Raw genomic sequence first — 16,190 nt, forward strand, 5'->3', positions numbered from 1 at the left:
AAAGAGCTGGTGTCAGGATTACTACTAATTAACGGTGCAGTTATTCCAGTTGACAGGAAACCAACCCAAACTGGAGTAAGCAAAAAGGGAATTTGTGTTGGCTGATGTGACTGAATAAAGGAATAAAAATGGCAGCAAAGGATCCAGCAAAGAGCAGGACTCTTATTTTTTTTTTCCTCAGTTTCTTCAAAGTTAGTTTCTTTACCTGGTCACAGGTTGGCTGCCAGCAACTCTGAGGGCTGAAACTTTCTTCAGGAGAATAGAGCAAGAGTCCTTGTCCCATTATTCCCAATCCAAATCTTAATACACTTTATAGATTGGGATGTCTCTTCAGACCCAGTGTGGCCAGGGAAATAAATGTCCTGCATTTATTGGCTCAGCTCTAAGTAGCACACTTCATGAGTTTAAGACTATACCCATTTTCTCTTGGAAGCACATAAACTAAGACTGGGGAAAGGTAGGATTATTGCTTAGAGTAATATTGCCACCAAAAAGAAGAAGTGGATGTTGGACAGAAACAAAACCAAACCTAGAAGAACACGACAGTGACTGTATATGGCTATAAACTCTCCAGGCTTGTTTCTGTATCTATGAAATGTGAGAATAGTTGTTCTATATCCATTAAAAAATTATTCTGAGCAATAAATAAAGCAATATATTTGGAAAGACTCTAAAATCTCTATAATCTATGTAATCTATGCCGTATAAAGATATGTATAATTTATATAACCATTTATATCAATATCTTTCATTCTACTTACACAGATCCCTTTGCTTTCATTAAAATGACTAAGGATAGACTTGCTTCTAGTGGAGCATTCTTTCATAAATACGGCATTTTATGATCCAAGGAATATAGAGAATAACCATTTTCACATGTGATTTCCCCCATTAAGAATGAAGCACTTAGTTAAGGCGTACTGTCTAAAGTTGATAAATCAAGAAATAGAGGTTGAAGTATATTACATAAAGTTATAAAGGCACTCACAATCAAAATTGATGTTACTCACGGGAGTTAGTTGGAGAAGGGGAGAGGGAAAGGAAGGGATAAGTTAACTAAAATGTCACATCTTTCATAATAGTAAATCAATATATATCGTGTGGAGTTGATAAATCAAGAAATAGAGGTTTATCCATATTATTTAGAGTTCTAGGACAACCATTAGAAGAACTAAAAACATAAAGAGTTAAAGGAAATACTTTGCTTTATAGAACTCGGATTCATATAAAGGAGAAAATGTAATTTAACTGTTTTATAATGTTTTATACTACTTGAATGTATTTAAAATATTTAAATTTATTTAAAATATTCTTTTATTTAAAGAATAAATATTCTTAGGTGAATATTTATATTTTTTAGGTGATCAGGATACCAAAAGCAGAAACAGAAAAGAAAAGCCAATTTATTTGAGGGCAATAGAGTCCAGCTAATCCTTGCAGGCAAGAGTCACCACAAATAAAATTAAATGTTGGAGGATAAACCAATGAAAGCACTTTCAACCACATGTTGATAGGTTGATGGTCTTTGTAATGTGCAGGATGAATTGTTAATCTCCTTAATATAACAAATTTACTAGTTATGTTACCTTAGGTAAACTACTTAACTTCTCTATGCCTAGATGCCTTGTTTATAAAACAGTGCTGGTGAAAGCACTCACCTCATTAGGCAAGATTAAACATAAAATACCCAGAACTGGCTCATAACACTTAATACACGTTAGATATTAGCTGCTGATATTACTGTTGTTATCAAAGACCGATAAAGAAAAGGTAAACATAATAGAAAAATGGGCAAAGTATTTAAGTAGGTAATGAACAGAAGAAACATAGATGGCCAATAACACTGCTAAATAAGATCAGTTTCACTAGTAATGAAATGAAATAAATTAAACCAATAACAGTATTATTTTTTGATGAGAATATCTTCAAATCTTCAGAACTCATGAAAGAACAATGATACTTGGGGTAAATTGTAGTTTGTTTGTTTTTTTTAAATTGGAGTTTGAGGAAGTGGGAACCCTTCTACATTCTTGGTGGAAGAGAAAAGCAATAGGATTTGACAAAGGCAATTGCCATTATTTGTTAAGAATCATTGTTCATTCTCTGATCTACCTCTTTCATGTCTAGAAATTTATCCTAAGAAGTAATTAAGGGCCTGTTTCTCCATATAGATGAATGCATTGATTTGAGCAAGAAGTTGTACATAAGTTACTAGTTGGTTGAGTAAATTATAATATATTAATAGGTAATCTTTATGCAGTCATTTGAAAAGTGATAGAGGAAAATGCATTGATGTGAAAAGATATTCACAATATATTTTTAAAGAAAGTAAGACATTTTAAAATGATATACACAGTAAGACCTAAAAATCACAGCCAAATTTGTATCTATGAGTGTATATATAACATATTATAACCATAATCTATATTTAAAATCAACATGTTAGGTGGGGTTTTAGGTGATTTTCATTTTCTTCTTTTGGCTTATATGTATATTTATTGGAAATAGATTAAGCTACTTATGATCCACTCCCATCCAAAGAATCCCTCATAAACATACTTAATAATAGGCAATCTTCATTCAGATATAGACTCTAGGGACGCCTGATCACTCAGTCGGTTAAGCATCTGACTCTCGATTTTGGCTGAGATTATGATCTCAGGGTTGTGAGATTGAGCCCTGCAGTGGGCTCTGCACTCAGGGGGAATCTGCTTGAAAATTCTCTCTCTCTCTCTCTCTCTCTCTCTCAATCTCTCCCTCTCTCCCCCCAACCTGTTAAATTAAATAAATAAATCTTTAAAAGAAATAAATACAGATTCTATAAAGATTTAAGTCTAAAATTCTTTTCTACCCATGAAAGAGCAGAAAGAGGATGTTGAGTGTTCTTGCCCATTTATTTGCAAAACAGAAATATTGCCAGTATTGTACTGAAACACCTACTTGTGAAAGAGTTCCACAGTGTACAAATGCCTCTAGATTTTCTTAGAGATAAAATAAGAATCCCATTAAACAGCTGGCTCCTGGATGACAATAAATACACACTAGATGCCTTTGTTCCCTATTAAGAAAATGCTTCTAAGGAAATTCAATGTAGATCATCAAAAAGGAAGGGAAAAATGGAGCACTAATTTTCTTTTTTAAAATAAGAGTGTTAGGTTGCTTAGAGGTTCTTACCAGAATATGTCATTTAAAATATACCGATGAATGCCTGGCAGTTAGAGTGAGTGACATTTTGAAAGACCACACTTTTTATATTCCATGCATCTTAAGCAAAATTTAGCATGGAAGCAAATGGGATGGCTATGAGACTCAAAGAACCATGTGACTAGGGAAACTCAAGACATCTATCATCCATTCATTCAACAAAAATGTACTGAGGATCTATATGTGCTAGACTTTGCACTGAGCATTGATGATATAGATGAATAGGTACAGTCACCCACCTCTGTCCTCACTAAAATAGGTGAACAATAGCTTCTAGCTATTTAATTTAATGTGTGCACAAACCTTGCTCTAAAAATCAAAAAAAAGTAGCTGTGTAGGGTTGACTATAAACAAATATCACTAAGAAAATTCATTATTTCTCTTGGTGCCATCATCTCTAAATAGATTACAAGCTCCTTGAAGACAAGTTCTACCCTTCTGCATCCCCCACAACACACAGCTAATTACTTGGAAGGTTCTTAAATAATTACTGAAGGAATGAGTTAGTATACCTTTTCAGATGAAGGGAGAGGCATTTTACTAATCCTCTCATTAAAATCTATTCCAGAGCATGGATGTTTCATATTCCTCTTACTGCTTCTTCCAAATATTTTTAAAAGCTTGTTAGTTATCTCATTAGCTCAACTTCCTCTCCCATTTGACCCATAGTTGTAAACACAGAGGTGATACGAAAGTGTCTCCTTTTGATGAGAATAAACCAAAAGTGTTATTACAACCAGAAAACTTATTCCTCATGAATCTGCTTAACTTAAAAATAAGTTTCTTATATCTTGACACATCTTTCTGAAGGTAATTCACTTTGATATTTGCCTTGGAAACTGATCATCAGCATGAAACGCATTTATTTTGATGCCTGTCTAGATACTGCTATGACATATAATTTAAAATAAAAATGTTACAGCCCTTCTTGCTTGTCTGGGCAGTCAATTCCATGCCAACTTCATTTTTTGGACACCAGGTGGCATCACCTAGCAGGAATGGGTAGGCGTCCTGGCATCTTTAAGTGGCTGGAAGGCAGAGCTCAGCTGACCTCCAGCTTTAGTCAGAATGCCCAGGGCTTGCTGCCCACACCCCTGCCTGCTCCCCTGGCTGTTTGTTTTTTCTTATTCCTGATCCCTGGTTCCTGTTTCCGGGCTCTGACTCTGGCATCTCCCTATGCTAGCTCTTAATATCCCTGTTCAGATTACTGGGAAGTGACCTTGGTTTATCCTGTGACTGTTCCTTGTCTCTCAGATTAGATCTGATCTTCACTCACTGCTTCTCCAGATCTCAGCCTCATGACTTAGAACTTCCTTCGCTCCATGTTAAGCCATGCATGACAAATTGACCTACCAAAAATAAACAAACACACATATTGATACTTTCTTATCTTAATTCCATTGTACTTTATTGGCATATCAGTCAGATGTGACAAAAACCCAATTCAAATTAGCATAGGCAAAAAGAATTCATTGGCCTCTTTAGCAGGGTCTGGGCTAACTCTGGGCAAGCCAGGACTCAGGGATTCAAACGTGTCTATTTTTTCTTTTCTATTGACTATTCTTTCCTTTTCCTTATTTGGTTCTGATTTCCTCTTAGTGCTAGCCTCACTCTTTCCTAGTACAGATACATGACTTACTGTAACAAGCCGAAGAGAGTGGCTAATGGCATCTCCAGGCTTATCTTGTTCTAGCTCAAAATTACACTTCATACTCCCACTATTTGCATGTCAGACACAGGAAGGACTCCGGGTCTCTGCTCTGGATTGGCTGTGCTCAGATCAGAAGATCACCCCTAGGCCAATCACATTGTATTTTAAGAGAATTAAACATGATGACTGGCCATATCTGAATCATTTCCCTATTCCTGGGGGGGCCAATGGCATGGAATCTATAATTAGAAAAAAATGACTGGAGGGCAAATATAATGGGCATCCCAGAACAGAACTATGGTATTTCATGATAATAAAATATTCAGAACATGGTGGATTAAAATGAAACAGATAGGCCATATGCCATTATAAACTGAAAGAAATGCTTTGTTTAAAAACGCAAAAATTCCTTTCTAAATGTAGAATTGATTTTGAGGAAAAAGAAATTCCCCAGGTGTAGGAAACAAGAGAGAAATCACTTACTGTGGGAAGCTACCACTGTCAGTGGCCATAGGATTTTGTATGTTGGAGCTGCAGTTCTATTTCCATGTGAAGTTATAGAAATCAAACCTTTTTAAAAATAATTAATTAATTAATTAATTTTTTAGTCAAACCTTTTTGAATAAAGCCTGGAGTCCAAAGTGCTCCCTCAGTCACATAGACTCCATTCACCAGCCTTAAGGAATAGTGAGAAAACTTGCCATCTATGTGAAATTTGAATCAAAATCCCTGGTCTGTGCACTTGTGAGAGGAATCAGAAGCCAATAAATTAATATAAAAGTTTTCAGTACTATTGAAATGCCTGCCCCAGCCTCATTTCTCTTTCCTTATTTCCTAATATGCTGAACTGCTCTGAAATGAAACTTTCTTAATCCAGGCACATGGAAATCCCACAGAAAAATAGCACAATTTTTCCTGAAAATGAGCTCATAGTAAAAGTTTACAGGCCACGAAGGGAAAAGAATCCACCATGAAGAAAAGCCACGAGATAAACAAAAAAGTAAATCGTAACAAGGACCCCAAACCACTAAACAAAAATTACAAAAATCTGAGAACAATTATAAAATGGACATATTAAAAATGACTGAAGAGATAAATGGAAAAGCAAGGAAAATAGGAAAGAATACTAAATAAGAACTTTTCAAAAAGAAAAATGCAGATATTGGCTTTAAAAGCTGATTGAGAAAAATGTCATACTGAATCCAGCTGGTGACCTAGAAGATAAAGTTGGCCAATGACCCAGAATGTAGTACAGATTAAAAAAATATAAAAAGTTGGCTAAGAGACATGGAGGATAGCATGAAACATTTCAGAATATAGCAATAAGTTCAGAAGGAGACACTAAAGAGAATCAATTTGTGACAATATTTAATAAGGTAGTGGGTAATAATTTTTCAAAATTGAAGAAATTGAAACATCACATTATATACAGAGTTGGATAAATTAAAACTAATTCACACAGAAACATGTTGCAGTGAAACATGAGATCATCAAAGACTAAGTGGAAATTTTAAAAGCAAACAGAGAGGAAAGATGCATCCTTACAGTGGAAAACTTAGATGACATCGATTTTCTCACTTATGATAATAGCTACTAGAGGACAGTAGAATAATATGTACAACTACCAAGGGAAAAAACCAAAAACCTAAATTCTAAACTCAACTGAAATATCATTCAAGGGTAAGAATGATAAAAAGATATTTTCAGGTAGACAGAACTTACCACTCATCAATAATCAGTAATAGAAATAGGAACTGAACTACAAAGAAGTGGGAGACAAGGAGTGGTGAGCAAAAAAGTTGAAACAATCATAAATTTAATAAGGAATGATTGTGACAATAATAATAATGATTATTAGGAGAAGGGTAAAATAAGGTGAACAAACACTCTATTATCCTCTATAATATTCAAAGACAGTGGACACTAAATGATAGGGAGGGAGAAATGGTGTTATATAGAGAAAGTGGAGATGGCAAAAGACCTGTTTAGGAACATAATCCAATTTTCACTCAAGTAGCCATGTTCTTCAAAATGTTTCTCAAAATGGTGCCGGAGATGCTGACAACAGATTTCAATTTGGATGAGAAATGTTGAAATCAATTCATATGTTGAAATCAGTTGTAGTCTTCAATAATTTCAAACTGTGCGAAGGATTCCTATATTTTAGGAAGCTGGTAAAGTATCTTCCCTGGGGTCCTTCCATTTTCTTTGAGATTTTAGGCTCTGGCCTTTGTAGCTATAGTGTTTCCAGTTGTGGAACTCCTCATATTCTCTCTCGAGGCTATCTTTCATCTTCCCCATTGTCTTCCTAGTTTCTCTTACTCTCTATTCTGTTTACCTCATGTTCTCTCATTGTCAGATTTATAATCTATGCTAGGAAGCAAGCTGTTCAGTTCTCTCCAATTCCTTGAAAGAGGTTACCTCCATGAGTGGACAGCTGGGGACATTTTGTGCCATACCAGTTGTTGATTTGCTGTAAGATGCAGATATCTTAAAAATTGTCCTTTATGTGCTACAAGTAACTTTGAACTGATGTTCTAGGCAACAAATCAGTTTTGAGAGACAGTTGAAAAGTTATTTCTGGCTCCTGCTATATTTTGTCACTAAGCTATAGGTAGTTCCTTAATCATTTTAGCGTCGGTTTGAAATTTTAGCTTCCTACATTGAAAGGCTTAGTTATGTTCTCTAGTCTGAGTCCAGGAATGACCAGCCATGTAGTAAGAAAGTGACTTATACTAAGCAAGGTACATCTGAGGCAGAAGTAGACACCAGGGTGCTGACATAATAAACACCAAAAAATGACTGCCCCAATGACCAGAATATAGATGCTGGCATGATCAGCTCATTTTCTTTCCATAGTCAAGCTACTTAGAAAACAGAATCATAATCAGCATCTACTTTATTAATTCACCACAGGAAACTACCTTCACTAGAATCTCAAGTAACCCAAAGATCATGTGATAAAAGCAGTCTTTCCTATAGGCAAACTTGCACATTAAGGCCAATAATATCCAGAGGGTTGTCTGGTGAGCATGGGGACAGGTGACTGACAGATTGATGACTCAGTTGTTTATCTGCATCCTTCCCAGAAAAGATATTTTTTTCTGATAGACCTTGAAATTTTGAAATGCTTGGCATCCACCCCCAAATCCATACAAACATTTAGGATAACTTAAAACTACCATAGTATGTTAGAATAACTAAAATTTGTTTTCTCCTCTTTACATAGAGCTGGAATGGTCACTTGCAGTGTTTGATTCTGTGATTCTTCTAGATCTTCCATGACTAATCAATCCTTCTTCTGATTGATACATTGTATTTTTGCCACTATACATAAATGCTATTTGTCTTTATCCTAATATCCTTTACTATCTGGTGGGAGGGGGGTTAATAGTGATTCTCTCTTCTCTATGTTGTGACCAGTAGCATACATTCCCAAGACAGTGGCCTAGTGACAGGGAAAAGTTCATAACTAGATATCAGGCCCATCTATAAGAAGAACTGATTATGACTTTAGCCTCAAGTGAGAGTAGATTTAAGGTTGTTAAACTGGCTTCTATTAATAAAATGATCTAAAACACTACACATTAAACTTTTGAAGAGGAGGTCATAACTTCCTTTAGTGTCTGAAGAAACCTATGGCTCTCACCTAAGGGACTGAAGTGAAGTGTATGTAAACAAAAAGATAAAACTTTATAGTTTTAGGAGCTCTGGGTTAAGATTTTTTTGGTCCTAAGGTATATTTTCTCTCCAATGTGTTTAAACCTGACTTTATTCCAAACAACTAAGACCATGCCTTTTATTTCAGGTGATCAATTCTGATTTTTTTCCTAAAAAACTTTTCCAGGGGAAAAAAAGGGGGGCCCAAATCAATATGCCATCATTATTTTGGTCTAAATTAAAAGTGCTCTCTTGGCCTGAAGAATATAATCTGTTTATATTACTTGGGCTCCATAATGAATTTACATAGCAGGCTTATTGCAAGTTTTATGTGAGCTCTCCCTTACTGGGGCATGTAATGCTCAGGGAATCTGATTAAAACTTTGGGAAGGAGCAGCTGTTCAGCTATAGAGGGTGAACTCAGGGCCCATTTTTCAGAGCCTGACTGCAAGGCCTGACACCCTTGCCAGCTATTGGATGATAAATGAACTGTCTTTGAATGCCCAGCTCCTGTGTTAATAGCTTTAAAATATTGGTTGTTTATGAGAAAGAAGTTGGGAGCTCTTATCAATTTTCCTGACCCAGAGGTCCTCAAATACATCACTTTTTTTTTTCATTGCCGGAATGACAGGCACTGCTGAAGGGAAAAGGAAGACATTTTTTTTGCCATTTAGTTTGTTCTTCGTGGGTTAGCAGTTAGTCTCTCATTGCAAAAGATAGTGGAATGAGTGCCAGTGAAATTAAACAGATAAAAGCCAGACTACATACTTTCTAACATCATTCTGTGGTGTCAGAATCATAATCTAGTTAAATCTGATTCTTCTAAAGGTGTGTAATTCAAATTAGGTATATGGAAGTCAAATTCTGAAGCCTGTGCTAAATAGCTTACTACCGGAATGGCAGTTAAATGGTCAAACTACTTAAAGTTTAACCCTAATATGTTTGGAAATTTATCTTTTTTTATCTTTAACCCCATCTCCACCTGCCTACTTTGTTTTTATGGACATCAGAATATCTTCTAAGTGAGTGAATTCTTAATTATGTAACTGTTGACCATTTAGATTTTTAGGCATTGTCCTTTTCTTATAGCAGTCTACTTTTAGCCTTTTCATTAGCATATTTATAAGAAAAGTAGAAATATATATACATATATATATTCAATTTTCTTTTTATTAGTAATTCTGGTAAATGTTTTGGTGGAAAAAATTTAATCTAGAACATACCTCATGTGTGGATAGTATGTTTTATTTTTTCATGAAGAAGTTAAGGCTGGTCTGGAAGTCTAGATGATGGCTCTGTCCTTTACTAATTTTATACCATTGAGTAAACCAGTCACCCTCTTCAGTCTGTTTTCTAATTTCATAAAGAGAGCAGCTTTAGTATATATATATATATATATATATATATATATATATATATATATATATACTACACTAGCGTGCCTGGGTGCTCAGTCAGTGGGGTGTCTGTCTTTTGCTCAGGTCATGATCCCAGGGTCCTGGGATTGAGCCCCACATCAGGCTCCCTGACCAATGAGCAGCCTGTTTCTCCCTCTCCACCACTTGTGCTCTCTCTACATATATTTTTTAAAAATTTTAAAATAGAAAAATATATAAATCTATTAGGAATTTAGAAGTGAGATTGTGCTGAAAACATAGATTTGAAAAGAGATAAGACCAATGTTCTAAGGAAACAAAACTGCAGGAAACCAAAGCCTAAAACATGTTAATTATTTACTAAGATGGATACAAAAGACTATTTATATCCATAAAACAGGGATGAGTTAAAACTTAAAAAAGTAAAATCATAGGAATTAAAAATATAAAAATCAAACTAAAATTACAATACAAAAAATGATATATGATATGATAAGCATGATTATTTACTTAAAAATATAAGAGACTTGGAGCACCTGGGTTGCTCATAACCTGGGTTATGTGTCCTACTTTTGGTTTTGGCTCAGGGCTTGATCTTATGACTCATGGGATCGAACCCTGCATTGCAGGCTCTGTGCTCAGAAGTGGGCTTGGATATTCTCTCCCTCTGCCCCTTCCCTCCCTCTCTCTCTTTCTCTCTCTCTCTCACAAATGAACAAATAGATCTTCACAAAAATAAAAGAGACTCAAGTGGGGAAATATTAGAGAGCTCAGAAATTTGGCGGCACAGAAGATCAACACAAAAATCAATAGCTTTCCTGGACTTTAACAACAACTGATGATAAAATGTAATGGGAACATTATTTTGTTCCCATTAGCATTTTAAAATCTAAAATCATTAGAATAGCCCTAAGTAATAAATATACAAGATATCTGAGAAGATAATAACTTTAGTAAAGGACAAAAAAAGACCACCTCAATAAAGGGGGGGACCTGCTGTGAAATAGGATGGGGAGATTCAAGATTGTAAAGTAGTCAACTCTCCCACAAAGTAATCTATGCATTCAGTATAATCTCCCTCCTAAAATCCCAACAGATATTTTTAGGATGATTCTAAAGTTCATATGGAGCTTCTGCTTAAGACATCAGGGTAAATTATTTCCCTAGCCTCAAAACAAATTAAAATTATGAAAAACATTGAAAAATAGAAACTTTTAATAGTCCATGAAATGGAAATAGCCACCGTTCCAAACCATAAACTATGAAAGATTTAAGTATGAAGTATTACTGTCAATAATGTGAAATCTTGAACCAGAAATGGAAATATGCCAAGCCAAGTTGGTTTCTCTCAGACTTGACAGCAGATCACTTACTGAAAGGATCAGCCAATTCCGTTGTTTAGAGAACAGATAAGATCAGGTAAGCGGGCCAAGGGAGAAATGGGGGAAATAGTCTGACCTTTCAAAATGAAAGATGAGTAGAAATCGCGCTGACCAACATTCTAGTTTTCTAGCTAGGACACTGCAAAGGCTATTTACATTGGGGGGTGAGGGTAGCAATTTCCAAATCAAAACATAATTTGTCTGCAACTTATGGGTCTTTTCTCTATGCCACCTCAATTTGAATGCCATGGACTGTGAAAGGATGTATTCCCAGGAGAAAGGAAACAGATTTGGTGACAGATGCTTCAGGCGTTTTAAAACATGGCCCCCAAATTCTTTGACATTCCTTTCATGGAGAGATGAAGTCTATGTTCCCTTTCCCTTGGATCCACAGAAGACAGAGGTAGAGATGCTGTGCCAGTTTCCAAACCCAGGCCTTTAAGAAACCAGCAGCTTCCATTTCCTGTCCCTAGGGACATTCCCTCTTGGAACCCAGCCACCTTGCTATGAGATGGTCAAGCTGGTCTGTGGAGAGTACTACTACCTGGGAAGGGAATGATAGCCAGCAAGACTTCCCAGACAGGTGGATGATCTGTCCTTGGGGCTGACTGCCCAACCCCATTCCACTTGTCCCAGCTGATAATACCAGGTGCAGCTGAAATGAGCTGAAACTACTGAGCTCTGCCCAATTTGCAGGTTGTTGCAAACAACTGATTTAAATAACTGATTGTTGATTTAAACCACTAAGTTTTAGAGTGATGTTACACAACAATAGGTAATCAAAACAAAACCCAAATTAAAACTTAATCAGCCTCTTATTCAACTTTATTTCATCCCTTACCTTGTATCCCTATACAATTCTCTGATAAATAGCCCGTCTCTTTTAAAGATGTGTAATAATCAAAAAGGAGGGCAGGGACATGTTCATCAGAAGTGCAAAATATATTTTTTAATTTAATCCAAAGAAGAGCCCATAATCCCCAAATAAATTTACCAAAGAACTACGGAAAAGTTTAGACAAAAGAATTCTCCATTATCATGAAGGTCCATACAGATTTTCTCTATATCTATATTTATATCTATATCTATAATTCAGGATCTCAAAGAAGAGACATAAGATAATCAAAGGAGATTAAAAATGTACTAAGAGAGCTCAGGAGAAAGCCTGGAGAGATAAATAAGATTACCGAAGATATAAAAGACACTTTACAAGCAACAAAAATAGAATGAACTTCTCTGAAAACACTGTCAGAGACATAAAAAAGAGACTTGAAATAATCCAAAACAAAGTAGAATAGAACAAAGATGTAATAATGACTATAAAGAATATAATAGAAATGGATGGCAGACATTTGAGTGTTTTTGAAGGAGAAAACACATGGAAAATATTTTAAAACATAAAACAATATTCTCTTGAAATGATATAATATGTGGATTGAAAGACTTAAGGAACTCACTGAAAGCCAGGAAATTTTCATTTGGAATCATCCACAACATGAGATAATCTGGCAGACTTACTGAATTTCAAGTTAAAAGAAAGAATTATGGGGCCATCTAGGCAGAAAATCCAAGTCACTTACAAGAGCAGAAATAATCAGGTTGGCCTTGGACTTGACCACAGTGACATTCAATTTCAGAAGATGGAAAAGCAGCACATTTTCACTTATGAGGGAAAGAATGTGAATCCTAAGCCAAATTGTCCTTCCAATATAAAGGCAACAGATTGGCTGTTTTAATAAATAGTATGGGGCAATGGGCTATTCCTTTGGAAGAAAAAGTTAAATGCCTAATTCATACATTCTTAAAAAGAATGGGTTACAGAGCTGAATGTTAAGAAAAACTATGAAAATATTAGGAGACATTTCTATAATTTTGGAATGTTGATGGTCTTCCTAAATAAAATTTAAAAAACAATAAAGTAAAAAATTAAGCAATTTAACTATACAAAATTTTAAAAAATAAATAACAGCAGAAATAAAAAACAAATGATAGACTAGAAGAAAATAATTGTAAAATTTTTGACAAATAGCATTTTAAATACACAAAGAACTACAAATCCATGTGAAAAAGAAAACTGGATAAAAATTTGTATAAATAATTTATAGATCTCTCTGTATATGTGTATATATACATATACAGAATACTTATAGTCAAGTAAAATGATGTTTACTTACAGACAACATCAACATTTCCTTTTAGCTTACAGGAAAATACAGATTAAAATGAGACATTTTTTCATCTAGCCAATTAGCAAGCTTTAAAGTTTATTCATGTTTAGATCAGTATTGGCAAGAATAAAGAAAATCAAGCATTCTTACTCACTTTTTGTCACTATCACCCAAAATTTTAAATGCACCAAGTAAAACTATTTCTAGTGAAATACCTCAATAAATATTTGCTTATGTAGATAAAGATAACTATACAGTGCATCAGTAGAATGACAACAAAAATGTGAACAGCCAAAATGTCTATTGATAGGGAAGATATTAAATATATTGTACTATATACAAAGTAGGGAAAATTTTTGAACCTTTAAAAAGTAGATGACATAGAAAAATCTGTAAGACATTTTAAGTTACAAAATAATGTTTCTGAAGAATACATATTGAATACTAACACAGGCAAAAAATAACATTTGTACATTAGTTGCATATATATATAATGTCTTTTGCATTTTACTCTACATACTTTCACTTTTCCTTAATCTTTAATGCAGATAGTATATTTTTGTTTTGTGTCTGCAATAAAAATGATTTAAGTAATAAATGCCTTTTAACTGAAATAAAAATATCTCCTCTGTTTACATAATAGAGGTTTTAAGTTGTGTTTACTGTTACATTCTGGCCTTCTATTGTTATTAAGTCTCCATCTAATGAATAAATGAATAGATAGGCAGTGAGGACCCAGTGGGAGGATGCTTGTAAAAATCCTATATAAGCATAGGTATTTATATTACAGCAAAAACTGATTTAAAATTATGTGAATAAATCTTAGAGATGTGTGTGCCTCTGATGCCAGAGCAATTGATTGAAAATTGAAATCCTTGTCCAACCAACCAGTTTGCTTGACTGATAATTTAGACTTGATTGGCTATTTCAGAACAGAACAGGCCCAACCAGACCTGATAGAACCCTAATACTCCTGCAGAGTTGTGTCCAGGTTTGTAAAAAGGTAGCACCAGGTTCCCAAACTGTGGAGACAACTTATCAAACAGCTAAATATAAGATATATTACCAACTGTGTGAACTTCCAAAAATATAAATGAAATTCTCCTCTACCTTCAAATCAAACCTCCAATTTTCCTTTTAGATTATTTTTTATTTGAAGTTTTGAATTCCTAATCATATAATAATTTTTGATAGGTATTAAATTTATGTATCATGTATTTGACTCAGGAAATACATTTACAAAAGTCACAAATTATTGCTGGTGGCAAGGTGAGAGGAGGGGAATTCTAACTACTTTGGGGACTGGGCAAGTAATGTAAATTTGTGATAGACCAACATAGGAGACAACAAGAGATGGTGGGACCAGTGGCTAAATGGAGAGTGCATGCCCTCCAAAAGTACTTTATTCAATTTTAATTTTAAACAGTGTAATGGCCAAATATAACTGAAGGCGGCTAGTTTGAGACCTCAGGTTTAGTTGCCGTAAACCGACTATTCCATTAGAATCTTCTCATTGCCATTCTCATCTGAGGCTACTCTCATTTCCACCTTTACTCTTTGGTACTTATTGTTTTGTCAGTCAGGAATTCCTTCTCAGGCCTTCTATCTCTAAATGGTAATCATTTTGCAAAATGGAGATCATCCTACCTCTCCAGTAAATAGTCTCAAGAAGCTTCCAACCATAGATCCTCTCTCTGAATCCCAGGGAAAGCTTTATTTGGAACCATGGACTCTCAGAATGAGTCAGGATCTTAAAGATCAATGAATCCAGGGGCAGATAGAACTGCCTTCCGGGATCCCTGGGGGGCTCAGCAGTTTGTGCCTGCCTTCAGCCCAGGGTGTGTTGTTCCTGGAGTCCTGGGATCAAGTCCCACATCGGGCTCCCTGCATGGAGCCTGCTTCTCCCTCTGCCTGTCTCTCCGCCTCTCTCTCATAAATAAATAAATAAATAAATAAATAAATAAATAAATAAAATCTTTAAAAAAAAAAAAAAAAAGAACTGCCTTCCAATATGAGCAGCAGGTCAGTCCACCCAGATATGGTGGTCTGTTGGGAAATCAGAACAACTTTGAGTAGCAGTGAGTTTTTTCTTCTACTTATCTCTTACCTGATTCCCTGTATCTTCAAGCCAATGATCCTGGTCCAACTTCCGGGAATCATGTAGTATAGTAACTAGCAGCTGGGCTTTGATGGGCCTCGCCAGTGTTGACTGGCAAAGAGTTTTGTTTTTGTTTTTGTTTTTAGAAACATCTGAATTTATTGCCCAGATGTAAAATGCAAGAGAATTAACGTAAAAACCCAGACCTCTGGTTTCTTTTGAAAAAGCTGTAAGATATATTAATATTGTATTGAAGAAGACAACTTTCATTTCTATATTAGGAAAAAAAACCATTTATATATTAGAAAAATAAAATTATCAGAAGGAATTAATTTTCTCCTCTGCAAATCCCTACTTCTGTTCTATATAAGACATAGTTCCAATTCTATTCATCATCCTAGTTTCCCTCCTGTAAATGAGTTTGCTTCTATGTTTTTAAAAGTGAATTTGAATTTTTGACCCAAATTCAGGGATTATTTTTAATCCCTACTAAATTTTGTTAGGATTTATGCAAGGCACTTGGCCTCTCATCAGAAACTTGGGACTAACATGGAGAACTTAGATGTAAGCAAAATTAAATAATTGACTATTGATTTAAGTAGCAATAAAAGTCAATATTTCTAGCAGCTTGACAGAGAGGTCTATTTAAAG

General features: G+C 34.9%; 1 protein-coding gene and 1 long non-coding RNA gene across 28 annotated transcripts in view; one reads left to right on the forward strand and one right to left on the reverse strand.

The window, feature by feature from the left end:
- The window catches only part of SLC9A9 (solute carrier family 9 member A9), a 655,912-nt gene that overhangs the window by 295,092 nt on the left and 344,630 nt on the right, over positions 1–16,190 (forward strand). The window lies entirely within an intron of this gene.
- LOC140613899 (uncharacterized) overlaps positions 1–16,190 on the reverse strand; it is a 70,485-nt gene that overhangs the window by 23,468 nt on the left and 30,827 nt on the right. For 2 of the 17 annotated variants that reach the window (XR_012014810.1, XR_012014806.1), the window contains exons 7-8: positions 4,424–4,553; positions 3,717–3,905 (exon numbers count right to left, since the gene is read on the reverse strand). The exons of the other annotated variants lie outside the window; for them this stretch is intronic. This is a non-coding gene — a long non-coding RNA (uncharacterized lncRNA). The remainder of the gene's footprint in view (positions 1–3,716; positions 3,906–4,423; positions 4,554–16,190) is intronic. 17 annotated transcript variants of the gene reach the window in all.

This window comes from Canis lupus, chromosome 22 (assembly GCF_048164855.1).
Source record: "Canis lupus baileyi chromosome 22, mCanLup2.hap1, whole genome shotgun sequence".
NCBI lineage: Eukaryota > Metazoa > Chordata > Mammalia > Carnivora > Canidae > Canis > Canis lupus.